Consider the following 16,107-nt stretch of genomic DNA (forward strand, 5'->3'; position numbering starts at 1 on the left):
AAGCTTGGATTCAACCTTGGATGGCTTAGATGAACAAAAGAAACTTATAATGTGCATAGATTAAACCTATGATTATGTCCCAATGTTGAGAAACCAAAAGAATAAACGAAAACCGTAGATAGAACCCACAATGACTTCCCAATGAATGGAAATCATAGCAAATAACATTGAACATAGACAAAAGCCATGGATAGTATCCAAATGTTTGGAAATCAAAGGAACTAGGAACGAACATAGGTAGAAACTAGGATGCTGTCACAACAATGAGAAACCAAAGAAACAACCAACTAATCTTAGATAGAACCTAGGATTCCATCTCAACTATCGAAAACCAAAGGAACTAAAATTGAACATACATAGAACATGGGATGGCATCCAAAGGAACTGAGAATGAACATAAACAGAAACTATGATGGCGTTAGAATGATGAGAAACGAAAGAAACAATCGACTAGTCCTTGGTAGAACGTAGGATCACATTCTAATGATTGGAAACCAAATGAACAAAAATACAACATAGTTAGAACCTAGGATGGCATTCTAGTGATGAAAACAAAAAGGAACAAAGAAATAAGCTTTACATCAAAACCAAATGAAATAACATTGAACATAGAAAAAAACCTTGGATAGAAGCTAGGATGGCATCCCATTGATGGTGCCACAATGATGAGAAGCCAAAGAAACAACCGACTAATCTTAGGTATAACCTAGGATGGCATCCCAACTATCGGAAACCAAAGTAACTAAAATTGAACATACATAGAACCTAGGATGAGGTCCCATTGATGAGAACAAAAGGAACAAATGAATAAGCTTAAATAGAACATAGGATCACATCCTAATGATAGGACACTAAAGGAATTGAGAATGAAAATAGATAGAACTAAGATTGACATTCCAATGATGAGCAATCAAAGGATGACATCCCAATGGTGGGAAACCGAAGGAAGTAACAATGAACATAGATAGAAACTAGGATGGCATCGAAACGAGGAGAAAGCAAACGAACATACGCATAAGATTAGATAGAACCTAGGATGGCATCCCAATGAAGTGAAACCAAAGTAACTACGAATGAATATATATAGATTGTAGGATGGCGTCACATTGATCAACAACCAAAGGAATGAAGAAATAAGAAGACATAAAAACTCAAATCACATCCTAATGAATGGGAACCTTAGGAAGTAAGAATGAACAAACATAAAACCTAGAATGGCAATGCAACAAAATGAAACTAGGGAACAAATAATTTACCTTCGATAGAACCTATGATGCCTTTGCAATAATTGGAAAGCAAAGGATTATGCATCCAAATGTTTGGAACCCAAAGGAATTAAGCACAAACATACATAGAAACTAGGATGGTGTCACAATGATGAGAAACTAAACAAATAACCTTAGATAGATCCTTGGATGGCTTCCCAATGATTCGAAACTAAAGGAATTAACAATAAACATAGCCAGAACCTAGGATGGAATCCAAATGTTGGGAAACCAAAGGAACTAAGAATGAACATAGATAGAAACTAGGGTGGTGTTTCAACAATGAGAACCCAAAGAAACAACCAGCTAAGCTGAGGTAGAAACCTAAGATTGTATCTCCACAATCAGAAACTAAGGGAACTAACTTTGAACATAGAAGAAGCTGGAAAGCCGTCCCAGTTATGGCAAACCAAAGGAAAAAACAATTACATCACAATGATGGAAAATTGAAGAAGCTAAGGACGAAGATAGATGGATCCATGAATGGTGTCCCAATGATGATGAGAAACGAAAGGAAATAAGAATGGGGTTCCAATGATGAGCAATCAAATAAGCTTAGATATAACCTAAGATGGCATCCTAACTGTGGGAAACCAATGGAACTAAGAATGAACATAGATAGAACATAAGGTTTCCTAAAGATGAGAAACAAAAGGAAGAAATGAATAAGAATAGATCGAACTTTGGATGGATTCTATACTTTTAAACGTGCTTAATTAGATGTTAAAGCTAGTTTAGTGCTAATCTTGTCTAATTATTAATTAAACTTTGATGAAGGTTATATACAATTAGTTAATGACTTAAGCATGCTTATTAGGTTCTTAGGCTGATTAGAGTTATGAAAACCTAAAGGACTAATGGGCAAGAAAGTTTAATATTGGTTAATTTGGAGGACTAAAGTGCAATTATGGAAAGTTGGGGTTGGTGCCAGACATGTGACCCACCACCTCCTACTTGGCTACATGGAGACCCTTTATAGGGGCCTGTAGCTCGTTTTGCAGCATTTCACTTGTAGCAGCTTGGGTTAGAGAGAGAAAGTGAAGATTTGAGGTAAGCAAGTTGTTTAATTTAGTAATTTTTGTTTATTTTGGTTTCTAATGGTATGTTGAAACAAATTCACGGTAAAATTTGTGTAAAAGTTGTTTAGACCAACCAACTTCCTTCAATTCTTTTAGGGCATACCCTTTTTCCTAGGGATTACTTAGTAGACTCCCACTTCCTTTAGTGTAGTAGGGCATCCCCATCCAATAGTTTGTTTAGCGCAACTTCATTTCTTAAGGTTTTCTAGCACAACCGCTTTTGTTGGGATTGGGCATCTCCCTTGGTAGAGTTTGTTTGTGGCATGCCCTTCCTATGAGAATTAGTGAATCCCCCTTCTTAATGTTCATTTACGACGTTCTTCTTCCATTGGCTTTTTAAGGGCATCCCACTTAGTTTAATTTGCTTAGAGCATCCCCCTTCCTTGACTTTGTTTTGAGAATTCCCTTCATTAAGTTTATTAAGGGCATCATTTAGGGCATCCCACTTCCTTAAGTTTGTTCAGGGTATCCCTCGTCCTTCACCCCATAATGAAGATGTCATCCTAGGTTCTCTCTAAACATAATCATTTGTTCCTGAGATCGCTCATCATTGGAACTCCATTCATAGTTCATTTCATTTTCATTCTTTGTTTGTTTAGTTTCACATCATTCAGATGCCATCCTAGGTTCTATCTCTATTCATTCTTTGTTCCTTTAGGTTACTATCCTACTTTTAATCTAAGTTTATTCGTTTGTTCCTCTGATTTCTCATTACTTGGACGTCATTTTAGGGTCTATCCATATCAAATTTGAGTTAATTTTCTATCCGATCGTCTGAATACAATCCTAGGTTCAACCTAAGCGTAGTTGGTTGTTTGTTATGTTTCTCATCATTGTGATGTCATCCTAGATTCTATATAGGTTTGTTCTTATTTCCTTTGGGTTCCAAATATTTGGATGCAATCCTAGGTTCGGCCTATGTTCATTGTTCGTTCTTTTGGTTTCCCATCATTGTGAACTATCTAAGCTTATTTGTATGTTCCTTTGGTTTCTCATAATTAGGACGCCATCCTATAAGTTTGTTTAAGGGTATGCCCTATTCCTTGAGTATGTTCAGGACATCCTCCTTCCTTGAGTTGTTTTCAGGCATCCTCTTCCTTAAGTTTGTTTAGGGTATTCTCCTTCATTGAGTTTATTTAGGGCATCCTCTTTCCTCAAGTGTTATTAGGGTATTCACATTCCACTATTTTTTTAGGACATTTTTCTTCATTGGGCTATCAAACTACCTTGATTTACTTTAGTCCATCACCATTCCTTTAGTTTCTTAGGTCATCCATCTTCATGGAGATTTTTAATTCATTCTCTTTCCTAGAGTTTCTTTAGACCAGCCAACTTCCTTCAATTCTTTTATGGCATACCCTTTTTCCTAGGGATTACTTAGCAGACTCCCACTTCCTTTAGTGTAGTAGGGCATCCCCATCCAGTAGTTTGTTTAGCACAAACGCCCCCTTTGGTAGAGTTCGTTTTTGGCATGCCCTTTTTATGAGTCTTATTAGTGAATCCCACATCTTAATGTTCATTTACAACATTCTTCTTCCATAGAGCATCCCACTTACTCGAATTTGCTTAGAGCATCCCCCTTCCTTAACTTTGTTTTGAGAATTCCCTTCATTAAGTTTTGTAAGGGCATCATTTAGGGCATCCCACTTCCTTAAGTTTGTTTAGGGTATCCCTCGTCCTTCACCCCATAATCAGGATGCCATCCTAGGATCTATCTAAACATAATCATTTGTTCTTTTGATTGCTCATCATTGGACCATAATTCTTGGTTCTATCTCTGTTCATTCTTTGTTCCTTTAGTTACCCGTCATTATGTTACTATCCTAGTTTTAATCTAAGTTTATTTGATTGCCCATCCAATAGTTTGTTTAGTGCAACTCCATTTCTTGAGGTTTTTTAGCTTTTGTTGGGATTGGGCATCCCCCTTGGTAGAGTTTGTTTGTGGCATGCCTTTTCTATGAGTCTTATCAGTGAATCCCCCTTCTTAATGTTCATTTACGACATTCTTCTTCCATTGGCTTTTTAAGGGCATCCCGCTTACTCAAATTTGCTTAGAGCATCCCCCTTCCTTGACTTTGTTTAGGCATCCCATTTCCTTTAGTGTGTTTAGGGTATCCCTCGTCCCTAGGGCATCCCACTTCCTTAAGTTTGTTACTATCCTAATTTTAATATAAGTTTATTCGTTTGTTCCTCTGATTTCTCATCACTAGGACGTCATCATAGGTTCCATCTATATCAAATTTGAGTTAATTTTGTGTCCGATCGTATGCATAGCATCCTAGGTTCTACCTAAGCTTAGTTGGTTGTTTGTTATGTTTCTTATCATTGTGATGTCATCCTAGTTTCTATCTAGGTTTGTTCTTAGTTCCTTTGGGTTCCAAACATTTGTTCATTGTTCGTTCTTTTGGTTTCCAATCATTGTGAACTATCTAAGCTTATTCGTATGTTCGCTTGGTTTCTCATAATTAGGATGCCATCCTATGAGTTTGTTTAAGGGTATGCCCTATTCCTAGAGTATGTTCAGGACATCCTCCTTTCTTGAGTTGTTTTCGGGCAAGCCCTTCCTTAAGTTTGTTTAGGGTATTCCCCTTCATTGAGTTATTTTGGGCATCCTCTTTTCTCAACTTTTATTAGGGTAATCCCATTCCTCTATTTTTTTTAGGACATTCCTTTTCATTGGGCTATAACTACCTTGATTTACTTTAATCCATCGCCCTTACTTCAGATTCTTAGGTCATCGATGTCACACCCTGGTTTTTTTTTTTTTTCAAACTTAACAATTAGTACTCAAATACAGAATAAGTGCTCTTAAAGATATGGGGGTACAAAAATTTAAATGTTGAGTTCCTGCTTGATTTTGTGCAAAAATAGAATATGCAAAACCTATTATAAAGAGTACATCTTGTGTTTCACAAAAGAAACTTGTATTACATTAATTTACATATACCAAAACCCCATGGTTGACTACGAGTAGCGCATACTACAAGTGCACCTTACAAATATATATATTACATATTTCCTACAAAAAGATTCAATCTTTAATACAAAGGTAAAGCCTCAAAATCTTTCAATGCAAGCAAACAACATCCAATCACAATAAAGCAAAGCTCAAGCATTATTTCTTACATAGGTCTTCTGACCTACATCTAAAGTTGGAAGGGATAGGGTGAGTTCCCAACTCAGTAGGAAAGTTTATAACCATCTGAAGCATACCCTTAAAAACCTTGAATTAAATATGTAATAGCATGCATGATAAACACTTTATAAAGATTAATAAATATGCAATCATGTCAAACATGTATGCATGTGTGTCTTGGTTTAATCTTTGCTTTTCCTCATCCATCCTTTCACAAATGATAACTTGCTCAGCCCCACCAACCTATATATTAGATATCAATGCTCCACAAGATACTCGATCAATATAATAATGACTACTCTGGGACATCACCCAAGGGCAGGACCAACCTCGTGTCTTTAGGGACTCACCCAGGGGTAGGGCCAACCCCATATGCCCACATTGGAGTGTCTTCCTCGAGGGCTTTAGGGACTTTCACCCAAGGACCCACGGTCCCACATAAACAATATATCAAAGGATAATGCCTGTACCATCACATAAACACTTCCTACCAATCAAATCTCTGAATATCATCTGTGATTATTGCATATCCTTCTTGCAATGTAACCACACCATGAACCATTTCCACAACACAGAACCATGAATCTTCATACCAATATATGTTCCAATCTCAATGTAACATTTCAACACAATAAACCAAGATGCAATGACACATTAAAACATTTTATGAAATCATAAAAATGACATGAAATTTCCAATAAATATTTCAAGGAAAGAAATCAGATACACCGTGGGATAGCATAAAATTCCCTACCTTACACAGGATTAAGACAGGAAAGAAATCTGTGATTCTTCTATGTAGGCGATCTTCACCTATTACAAGGAACTAAAATGAAATACATAATTTGGACTTCCTAACGATGAAAATTTCTACAATTTACTGTTGCTAATTTTTAATTATAATATTCTCTATTCTACATGCCTACAAGTTTTCAAATCAAATTTGAATTGAATTAAACAATATTACAATAGATATTAATATTCACTAATTAATTACCAAACACTAATTGTTTTGATTTCTTAAAGCCTAACCTATTAACAGATCCCAAGTGTCTAAATAACCTAATTAATCATATGTTTACTAATTTATTTTTCAATTAAACCAAATTAAACAAAGATTTATGCTAATGTTACCATTAATAAAATACTTTAATCCTTGATTAATTGTGATTTTTTAACTAAAACATGTTTATAGTTAATTAAACTCAACTTTTACACAAAATTTACCGTTAATATGTTGAAACATGCCATTAGGAATTAAAATAAAATAAAGTAACTAAATTAAACAACTTGCTTACCTCAAATCTACACTTTCTCTCTCTAGATCCTCTCTCCATGAAGCCAAGTAAGAGGTGGCAGGCCACATGGCTGCCACTAACTCCAACTTCTCAATTTTGCACTTTAGTCCTTCAAGTTATCAAAAATTAAACCCATAATTGCCGATTAGACCTTTAGGCTTCCATAACTACAATCAACCCCTAAGAACCTAATAAGCATGGTTTAAGTCATTAACTAATCTCACTTATCCTCAATCAAAGTTCAATTCATAATTAAACAGGATTAACACTAAACTAGTTTTAACATCTATATAAGCACATTCTAAGTTAAGTACTAAGACAATCATTATTGCCTATTTAACTCATTGGTGCTAGGCATTATAATCCATCTTCATGGAGATTTTTAATTCATTCCCTTTCCTAAAGTTTCTTTAGACCAATCAACTTCCTTCAATTCTTTTAGGCCATACCCTTTCCTAGGGATTACTTAGAAGACTCCCACTTCCTTGACCGTCGTAGGGCATCCCCATCCAGTAGTTTGTTTAGCACAACTCCATTTCTTGAGGTTTTTTAGGACAACCGCTTTTGTTGGGATTGGGCATCCCCCTTTGTAGAGTTTGTTTGTGGCATGCCCTTTCTATGAGTCTTATTAGTGAATCCCCCTTCTTAATGTTCATTTACGATGTTCTTCATCCATTGGGTTTTTAAAGGCATCCTGCTTACTCGAATTTGCTTAGAGCATCCCCCTTCCTTGACTTTGTTTAGAGAATTCCCTTCATTAAGTTTATAAAGGGCATCATTTAGGGCATCCCACTTCCTTAAGTTTGTTTAGGGTATCCCTCATCCTTCACCCAGAATCAGGATGTTGTCCTAGGTTCTATCTAAACATAATCATTTGTTCCCTAGATTGCTCATCATTGGAATGCATTTTCATTCTTAGTTGGTTTAGTTTCACATCATTGAGATGCCATCCTAGGTTCTATCTAAACTAATTCAGTTCTTTTGATTGCTCATCATTGGGCCATAATTCTTGGTTCTATCTCTGTTCATTCTTAGTTCCTTTAGTTACCCGTCATTGGGTTACTATCCTAGTTTTAATCAAAGTTTATTTGTTTGTTCCTCTGATTTCTCATCATAAGGACGTCATTGTCGGTTCTATCTATATCCAATTTGAGTTAATTTTGTGTCCAATCATCTGCATACCATCCTAGGCTCTACCTAAGCCTAGTTTGTTGTTTGTTATGTGTTTCTATCTAGGTTTGTTCTTAGTTCCTTTGGGTTCCAAACATTTGGCTGCAATCCTAGGTTCGGCCTATGTTCATTGTTCGTTCCTTTGGTTTCCCATCATTGTGAACTATCTAAGCTTATTCGTATGTTCCTTTAGTTTCTCATAATTAGGACGCCATCCTATGAGTTCTGTTTAAGGGTATGCCTTATTCCTTCAGTTTGTTCAAGACATCCTCCTTGTGTTGTTTTCGGGCATCCTCTTCCTTAAGTTTGTTTAGGGTATTCCCCTTCATTGAGTTTATTTAGGGCATCCTCTTTCCTCGAGTGTTATTAGGGTATTCACATTTTCTTCATTGGGCAATCAAACTACCTTGATTTACTTTAGTACGTCACTCTTCCTTCAGTTTCTTAGGTCATCCATCTTCATGGAGAGTTTTAACTCATTCCCTTTCCTAGAGTTTGTTTAGACCAACAACCTTCATTCAATTCTTTTAGGGAAAACCCTTTCCTAGGGATTACTTAGCAGACTCCCACTTCCTTTAATGTAGTAGGGCATCCCCAGTAGTTTGTTAGCGCAACTCCATTTCTTGAGGTTTTTTAGCATAACCGCTTTTGTTGGGATTGGGCATTCCCCTTTAGTAGAGTTGGTTTGTGGCATGCCCTTTCTATGAGTCTTATTAGTGAATCCCCCTTCTTAATTTTCATTTACGACGTTCTTCTTCCATTGCCTTTTTAAGGGCATCCCGCTTACTCAAATTTGCTTAGAGCATCCCCCTTCCTTGACTTTGTTTGGAGAATTCCCTTTGCTCATCATTTAAATGCCATTCATAGTTCTATTCATTTCCATCCTTAGTTTGTTTAGGTTTCACATCATAGAGATGCCACCCTAGGTTCTATCTAAGCTAATTCGTTTGTTCTTTTGATTGCTACTCAAATATAGTATAAGTGCTCTAAAAAATATTGTATTAAACTTTTTTACTATTAGTTAGTAAAATATGTTTTGTTTCACAAAAGAAATTTGTACTACATTAATTTACATATACCAAAACCCCATTGTTCACTACGGGTAGCTCATACTACAAGTGTACCTGAAAAATATATATATTACATAATTCCTACAAAAAGAGTCAGTCTTTGATACAAAAGGCAAAGCCTCAAAAGACTTTCAATGCGAGCAAATTGCATCAAATCACAGTAAAGCATTGTTCAAGCATTATTTCTTGCATAGGTCTTCTAACCTGCATTTAAAGGTGGAAGGGATAGGGTGAGTTCACAACTCAGTAGGAAAGTTTATAACCATCCTAAACATACCCTTAAAAACCTTGAATTAAACGTTTAATAGCATTTATGATAAACATTTTATAACCACTAACAAATGTGTAATCATGTCAAACATGTATGCATGTGTTTGTTGGTTTCATGTTTGCTTTTCCTCATCCATCCTTTCACAACTGATAAACTGCTAACCCCCACCAATCTACACATAAGATATCAATGCTCCACAAGATAATCAATATAATAATGACTATTCTGGGACATCACCCAAGGGCAAGTCATACCTCGTGTCTTTTAAGACTCATACCGAAGGGCAGGACCGACCCCGTGTCTTTAGGGATTAAAACCCAGGGGCAGGACCAACTCCATACACCCACATCGGAGTGTCTTCCTTGACCCAAGGACCCACGGTCCCACATAAACACTTCCCCCCAATCAATTCTTTGAATATCATCTGTGGTAATTCCATATCCTTCTTGCAATGCAACCACACCATCAACCATTTTGACAACACAGAACCATGAATCTTCATACCAATATACGTTCCAATATCATGGTAACATTTTAATGCAATAAACCGAGATGCAACAACACATTAAAACATTTTATGAAATTCCAACAAATGATTCAAGGGAAGAAATCAGATACATCATAGAATAGCATAAAATTCCCTACCTTACACTAGTTTCCTTTTTGTGTTTCTTCTGTAGGCGATCTTTGCCTATTATGAGGAACTGAAATGAAACAACATAATTTAGGTTTCCTAACCATTATTAGTTATTCAATTAAAACTTTTGAAAATTTCCTTTCTTACTATTTTTAACAACTTTCTATTGTTAATTTTTTTCAATTCTCATATTCCCCAATTAAATTACCAAACACTAATTCTTTTGAATTTCTTAATGCCTAACCTATTAACAAATCCCAAGTGTCCAAATAACCTAATTAATCACATATTTACTAATCTATGTTTTTCAATGAAACAAAGATACTTCAGCTAAAATACTTTAATCTTTAATTAATTGTGATTTTTTAACTAAAATGGGTTTATAGCTAATTACACTCAACTTTTACACAAATTTTACCGTTAATTATGTTTAGCACACTATTAACAGCCCCCTTATAAAGGGGTCTCGATGCAACCAAGCATGAGGTGGCAGGCCACATGGCTACCACAAATCCACCCAAGTAGGAGGTGGCATTCCACTAACTTCAATTTCCCAATTTTGTACTTTAGTCCTTCAAGTTATAAAAAATAAAACCTATAATTGCCCATTAGTCCTTTAGTTTTTCCTAACCCTAATCAGTCCCTAAGAACCTAATAAGCATGCTTAATTCATTAGCTAATCCCACTTAACCTTAATCAAAGTTTAATTCATAATTAAACATGATTAGCACTAAACTAGTTTTAACATCTAATTAAGCAAGTTTAAAGTTAAGTACTAAAATAATCATTATTGCCTATTTAATTCATTAGTACTAGGTGTTACAATCGTAGCTTTAATCTAAGTTTATCATTGGTTCCTCTGATTTCTCATCACAAGGATGTTGTCGTAGGTTCTATGTATATCCAATTTGAGTTAATTTTGTGTCCAATCGTCTGCATACCATCCTAGGTTCTACCAAAGTTTAGTTGGTAGTTTGTTATGTTTCTCATCATTGTGAAGTCATCCTAGTTTCTATCTAGGTTTCTTCTTAGTCCCTTTGGGTTTCAAACATTTGGATGCAATCCTAGGTTTAGCCTATGTTCATTGTTTGTTCCATTGGTTTCTCATAATTAGGACGCCATCCTAGGTTCTATCATTGGTCATCCTAACTTCCTAAGGTTTTCCATCAATGGGATGCCATCCTAGTTTCCATTTAAGCTTATTTCTTTGTTGTTTTTGTTTCTCATCGTTGAGATGTCATCCTAGGTTCTATTTGTGCTTCAATTCAAGCTTATTTGTTTGTTCATTTGCTTTCTGCTCATTACGATATCATTCTAGTTTCTATCTATGTTCGTTCTTAGTTTCTTTGGTTTCACATCATTGAGATGTCGTTCTAGGTCCCACCATCATTTGGACAACATTCTAGGTTCTATATGTGTCCAATTTTACTTCCAAAGGTATCCTATCATTGGGATGTCATCCTAGGTTCTATGTAGGCTCATGTTTGTTCTTTTCGTTACTTATCATTGGAACACCTTTCCTGGCTTTATCTATGTTTATTCTAAGTTTCCTTAGTTTCCCATCTTAGTTCCTTTGGTTTATCTTCCCTAGGATGCTATTGTAGGTTCTATCTATGTTCAATTTTAGTTCCATTGGTTTCCTTTCATTGGGATGCCATCCTAGTTTCCATATATGTTCAATTTTAGTTCCTTTGGTTTCCTTTCATTGGGATGCCATCCTAGTTTCTATCAAAGCTTAGTCATTTTTTCCTTTGGCTTGCCATCACCGGGACGCCTTTCTAGCTTCATCTATGTTCAAAGTTAGTTCCTTTAGTTTCTGATCGTGGAGATGCAATCTTAGGTTTCTACCTTAGCTTTGCTGGTTGTTTCTTTGGTTTCTCATTGTCGAAACACCACCCTAGTTTCTATCTATGTTCGTTCTCAGTTCCTTTGGTTTCCCAACATTTGGAATTCGTCCTAGGTTCTAGCTACATTTACTTTTAGTTCCTTTAGTTTCAAATCATTGGGAAGCCATCCAAAGATCTATCTAAGGTTATTTGTTTAGTTTCTCATCATGGTGATGCCATCCTAGGTTTTGTTTATGATCTTTGATAGTTCCTTTGGTTTCCAATTATTGCGAAGTCATCATAGATTCTATCTAAGTTAAATTATTTGATCCCTAGTTTCCTTAGGATGTCATCCGAGTTTTTATTTCTTCATTCCTTTGGTTGGATATCAATGTGACGCCATCCTACAATCTGTATATATTCATTCGTAGTTACTTTGGCTTCACAGCACTGCCATGCCATCCTAGGTTCTATCTAATCTTGTGCTTATGTTCCTTTGCCTTCTCCTCGTTCCAATGCCATCCTAGTTTCTATCTTGTTAGATCCTTTGGATTCCCACCATTGGGATGTCAATCTCAGTTCTATCTATTTTCATTCTTAGTTCCTTTAGTGTCCTATCATTAGGATGTGATCTAGGTTGTATTTAAGCTTATTCATTTGTTTCTTTTGTTTCTCATCATTGGGACGTCATCCTAGGTTCTATGTATGTTCAATTTTGGTTACTTTCGTTTCCGATAGTTGGGATGCCATCCTAGGTTCTACCTAAGATTAGTTTGTTATTTCTTTGGCTTCTCATCGTTGTGACACCATCAATGGGATGCCATCCTTGTTCTATACAAGGTTTTTATCTAAATCTTATTTCTTCATTCCTTGTGTTTTTCATCATCGGAACTCTATCCTAGGTTCTAACTATGTTGAATTTTTGTTCATTTGGTTTCCAATCATTAGAATTTGATCCTATGTTCTACCAAATATTAGTCGATTATTTCTTTCATTTCTCATCATTGTGACGTCGTCGTGGTTTCTGTTTATGTTCGTTCTTAGTTCCTTTGGTTTCCAAACATTTGGATGCCATCCTATGTTCTATAGGTTCATTGTTCGTTCCTCTTATTTTCAATCATTGGGAAGTCATCCTAAGCTCTATCTGTGGTTGTTCATTTGTTCCCTTGATTTCTCATCATTGGGAACCCATCCTAGGCTCTATCTATGCTCATTGTAAGTTCCTTCGGTTTCCAATCATTGAGAAGCCATCCTAGGTTCTATCCATGCTTATTCGTTTGTTGCTTTCGTTTCTCATCATTAGGACGCTATCCTAGGCTTTATCTACGTTAATTCTTGCCTCCTAAGGTTTCCCATCATTGGGATGCAATCCTAGTTTCCATCTAAAACTTATTTCTTTGCTCCTTTCAGTTCTCATCATATGTTCATTCTTTGTTCATCTAAAGCATATTCGATTGTTCCTTCGATTGCTTTGTAGGATCTATCTACAGTTATTCGTTTATTCTTTTGGTTTCTCAACATTGGAACGTAATCATAGGTTCAATCTATGCTTATTCGTTTCTCATCTTAAGGACACCACCTTATATTTTGTCTATGTTCATTCTTAGTTCCATTGGATTTCCATCATTAGGATGCCATCCTAGGTTTTAGTTTCTATCTAAAGCTTATTTATTTGTTCCTTTTGTTTTTCATCTTTTGGACGCCATCCTAGGTTCTATCTATGTTGAATTTTCGTTCATTTGGTTTCCAATTATTGGAATGCGTATGTTCTATCTAGGATTAGTTGATTGTTTCTTTCGTTTCTCATTGTTTTGACACCATCATAGTTTGTATCTATGTTCATTCTTAGTTCCTTTGGTTTCCAAACATTGGGATTCCATCATTAGGATGCCATCCTACTTTCCATCTAAAGCTTATTTCTTTGTACCTTTTCTTTCTCATCATTGAGACTCCATCCTATGTTCATTCTTAGTTCATCTAATGCATACTCATTTGTTCTTTTGTTTGGTCATCATTAGAACGCTATTCTTGGTTCTATCTATTTTCATTCTCAGTTCCTTTAGTTTTCCATGCTAGAGATGTCATCCTAGTTTTTATCTAAACTTATTCGTTTGTTCATTTCCTTTCCCATCACTAGGACATCATCCTAGGTTCTACTTCCTTTCAATTTTGGTTCCTTATTTGTTCTGATCATTGGGATGGCATCCTGGTTCTAGCTAAGCTTAGTCAGTTGTTTCTTTGTTGTCTCATCGTTGTGATGCCAGCCAAGTTTATGCCTGTGTTTGTTTTTAGTTCCTTTGGTTTCCAAACAATTGGGTTCTATTCAAGGTTTGTGTCTATGTTCAATGTAATTTTCTTTGGTTACCTATCATTGTGAAGTCATCCTAGGTTCTCTCTAAGGTTATTTGTTTTTTCATTTGGTTTATCATCATTGAAGGTTAAATCTATGCTCATTGAAACTTCCTTTTGTTTCCCATCATTGCGAATCTGTCACACCCCGGTTTTTTTTTTTTTTTTTTCAAACTTTACAATTGATACTCAAATATAGTATAAGTGCTCTAAAAAAAATATGGGGATACAAAAATTTAAATGCCGACTTTCTGCTTGATTTTGTGCAAAAAGAGAATATGCAAAACCTGTTATAAAGAGTAATCTTTGTAACAATTAGTTAACAAAATGTGGTTCGTTTTACAAAAGAAACTTGTACTACGTTAATTTACATATACCAAAACCCCATGATTCGTTTTATAAAAAAAACTTGTACTACAAGTGTTCCTGACAAATATATATATTACATCATTCCTAAAAAAAGATTCAGTCTTTAACACAAAGGGAAAGTTTCAAAACACTTTCAATGCGAGCAAACAACATCCAATCAATAGTAAAGCAATGCTCAAGCATTATTTCCAACATAGGTCTTCTGACCTGCATCTAAAGGTGGAAGGGATAGGGTCAGTTCACAACTCAATAGCAAAGTTTATAACCATCCTAGACATACCCATAAAAACCTTGAATTAAATGTATAATAGCATGCATGATAAACATTTTATAAACATTAATAAATATGCAATCATGTCAAACATGTATGCATGTGTTTGCTAGTTTTATCTATGCTTTGCCTCATCTATCCTTTCACAACTGATAAACTGCTAACCCCCACCAATCTACACATCAGATATCATTGCTCCACAAGATACTCGGTCAATATAATAATAACTATTCTAGGACATCGCCCAAGGGTAAGTCATACCCTATGTCTTTTGGGACTCATACCCAAGGGCAAGACCAACCCCATGTCTTTAGGGACTAAAACCCAAGGGTAGGACCAACCCCATACACCCATATCAGAGTGTCTTTCTCAAGGACTTTAGGGACTTTCACCTTTCACCCAAGGACCCACGGTCCCACATAAACAATATATCAAAGGATAATGACTATAGCGTCACATAAACACTTCCTACCAATCAATTCTCTGAATATCATATGTGATAATTCGATACTTCATGGAATGCAACCATACCATGAACAATTTCCACAACCCAGAACCATGAGTCTTCATACCAATATACGATCCAATATCATTGTAACATTTCAATACAATAAACCAAGATGCAATGACACATTAAAACATTTTATGAAAGCATAGAAATAAAATGAAATTCCAATAAATGTTTCAAGGGAAGAAATTAGATACACCGTAGAACAACATAAAATTCCCTACCTTACACTTACTTTCCCTTTGTGATTCTTCTATGTAGGTGATCTTTACCTATTACAATGAACTGAAATAAAACAACATAATTTAGGTTTCGCAACCTTTAAAATTTATGAAAATTTCCTTACTAATTTTTAACAACTTACTGTTATTAATTCTTAATTCTCATATTCTCCAATTAATTACCAAGCACTAATTGTTTTGATTTTTTCCTTTAAAGCCTAACCCATTATCAGGTTCCAAATGTCTAAATTTTAATCTCATGTTTACTAATCTTTAATACTTAACTAAAACATGTTTATAGCTAATTACAGTCAACGTTTACACAAATTTTACCGTGAATTTGTTTCAACATACCATTAGGAACCAAAATAAACAAAAATTACTAAACGAGCTACCTCAAATCTTCACTTTCTCTGTCTAGATCCTCTCTCTAACCCAAGCGTCTACAAGTGAAATACTGCAAAACGAGCTACAGACCCCTATAAAGGGTCTCCATGCAGCCAAGTAGGAGGTGGCAGTCACATGGCTGGCACCAACCCCAACTTTCCATAATTGCACTTTAGTCCTCCAAATTTACCAATATTAAACTTACATGCTTAAGTCATTAACTAATCATATATAACCTTCATCAAAGTTT

The sequence above is a fragment of the Vitis riparia genome, chromosome 18 (genome assembly GCF_004353265.1).
Source record: "Vitis riparia cultivar Riparia Gloire de Montpellier isolate 1030 chromosome 18, EGFV_Vit.rip_1.0, whole genome shotgun sequence".
NCBI classification, from domain to species: domain Eukaryota; kingdom Viridiplantae; phylum Streptophyta; class Magnoliopsida; order Vitales; family Vitaceae; genus Vitis; species Vitis riparia.